At 41.9% G+C, this 2,529-nt stretch overlaps 1 long non-coding RNA gene across 1 annotated transcript in view; it reads left to right on the top strand.

Moving 5' to 3' along the window:
• Positions 1-2,031, top strand: part of LOC134299339 (uncharacterized) — a 32,043-nt gene extending 30,012 nt beyond the window's left edge. The window contains exon 3 of the long non-coding RNA XR_010006522.1: positions 1,357-2,031. This is a non-coding gene — a long non-coding RNA (uncharacterized LOC134299339). The remainder of the gene's footprint in view (positions 1-1,356) is intronic.
• Positions 2,032-2,529: the final 498 nt, after the last annotated feature.

Here is a 2,529-nt window from a genome sequence, read left to right as displayed (position 1 = left end):
CAGACCTCAGAAGAGCTGCGAGACCAAGAACAAGCCAGGAGAGTCAAGACAAAGATCCACCCAAAGGAAAAGTGTTCTTACCCAACATCAAGGGAACCACTGACCGCATAGGGAAGCTGATGAAGAAACACAAGCTATAAACTATACAGACCCACTAAGAAAATCCAACAAATGCTACAGTTCAGAGGAGGACAAGAGGGATCCTCTCACCCCTGCAGGAGTCTACCATAAACCATGCAGCTGTGGACAAGTCTACAAGAGGGACCACCAAACACAGCAGCATTGTCCAAACACGGATCAAGGAACATGAAAGGCACTGCAGACTAATTCAACCAGAGAAGTCAACCATAGCAGAGCACGTGATGAACCAACCTGGACACAGCATATTATTTGAGAACACAGAAATGCTGGACCACTCTGACAACCACCATGCCAGACTTCACAGAGAAGCCACTGAAATCCACAAGCATGTGGACAATTTCAACAGAATCGAAGAAACCATGAAAATGAACAAAATATGGCTAGTATTATTTAAAACAAACTCTTAAATCATGACAGTAAATAAAGAATACTCTGAAAACGGGAATTCCAGACATGAAACAATCAGGGCCAGCTAACACCTCCCAAAGAAGGATTCCCCCAGACAGGAATCAGACAGGTTTTGAAGCTGCAAGGCTTTTTGATGCTAATCAAGGTGATTAATTGCACCATTCACACTTGCCTCCAGTAGACAAGAGTTCTTTCTCCCACGCTGGACCTTCCATAGATATATAAACCTCACTGACCTAGTTTCCAATATACCTCACAACCTCAGAGGATGCCTGCCATAGGTGTGGGTGAAATGACAGGAGAGAATGCTTCTGGAACATGGCCATACAGCCTGGAAAACTCACAGCAATGATTCCGGCCATGAAAGCCTTTGACAACACATTTTGTAGAGTTGATTAATATTTCATCTCTATAAATCCCCAGGTCCCTCAACATGACTTTATAGTCAATGACTTGCAGATGTTGACCACAAAGTGATGTTGGAGGATCTAAATATTCCAAGAGAGAACATTTCTTTCTTTTTGTGTTAATGGTTTTGTTTTTAACATGGGTAGAATAATATCAAAATCAGTCACCCTTTCAAAATACATGCAGAATGTTGTTTTCTTAATTTTCTTAACAATGCCAATTCCACATTTATCTCCGACCTGTGTCTATCCATATTACTCCCCTCCTGCCTCTCCCCCGACACTCCAAGAACAGTACTTTCTTTTATTCAAATATTATTTTAATTAATCAAATGTAGGAGAGTATGGTTCCATTCTTCATATTTTTCTTTTCAATCTTTATCAATCTTCTCCATTTCAGATCCCTGTTTCGGCCTAATGTGGATTTGGTTCTCCTTTCCAAGATGTAATCCTGAAGCATGAAGTCCGCTGGATATTCAAACCATTTTTAACTCCCCACTTTCTATGTTCTTTCCAGCCAAGTGGTAACCAACTTGGTGACTTTAAGCAAGTCATACTCTCTCAGCTTCTGAGGAAAGAAGTGGCAAGCCCCTTCTGAATAAAGCTTTCCAATAAAGCCACTTAGAATTGCCCTTCAAAAGGCAGCATGGTATAGTGATTTGGATGTTGGAGTATGACTCTGGAGACCAAGGGTCAATTTTCCTCCTCAGTCATAGGAACCCACTGAGTGACCTTAGGCAAGTCACACTCTCTCAGCTTCTGAGGAAAGCAATGGCAAACCCCTCCTGAACAAATCTTGCCATTAAAACTGTAACGTGTCTCTCTTAGGGACATCCTCCAAGACCCAGCTTGGTGTAGTGGTTTGAGCACTGAGTATGAATTTCCTGCCCCGCCATAGAAAACCACTGGTTTTGGGCAGGTCACGCTCCCTCATCCTCAGAGAAAGGCAAAGATGAATCCTGTGATTTTAGGCCATCATAAGTTGGAAAGGACTTGAAGGCACAGTGGCATCACTAGTGGGGTATGTGGGATACAAACTGCACTGAGACTACTTAATTAAAAATGTTTTGAATCACATGGTTTTGTCTACATGCACTATAAGCACATGCTGTTGTTTTAGTTGCTTTTTAAAAAAAAGTGGTTGATTTTGTCAAATTTTCAAGTATTTTAGCTGCAATATTGTAGTATTTTGTGGAGGACAAGGGGTAGACACCATTTGTTACCACGCTGGGTGACACCAACCCTAGTGATGGAAGAAATTCAAGGGTATTTTGTCTCTAATCTTTCCTCCTTCTTTCCAGAACTGGTTCAGGTATCAATGCCTCCTTCCTGCAGTCTTAAAGCACTGCCAGGTTGGTAAGGTTGATTCCAAGGTAAAGTCCTGTTCTTTCTGTTGATTTTCTTTAGAGCAGGAAAGGGAATCACATAGCCCTCCCAAATTGTCTCTGAACTTTTGCATGAACTCTTTACCCAATCTAGTCTTTAGATTGCAGCCATCACAAGGCAAGGCGGATTATATATCACTTAGGGCAGTGCCTGATGCAATACAACTCGGATCTTGCCACTGTAATGC

The sequence above is a fragment of the Anolis carolinensis genome, chromosome 5 (genome assembly GCF_035594765.1).
Source record: "Anolis carolinensis isolate JA03-04 chromosome 5, rAnoCar3.1.pri, whole genome shotgun sequence".
Taxonomy (NCBI): domain Eukaryota; kingdom Metazoa; phylum Chordata; class Lepidosauria; order Squamata; family Dactyloidae; genus Anolis; species Anolis carolinensis.
This window is presented reverse-complemented; position numbering and strand designations above follow the sequence as displayed.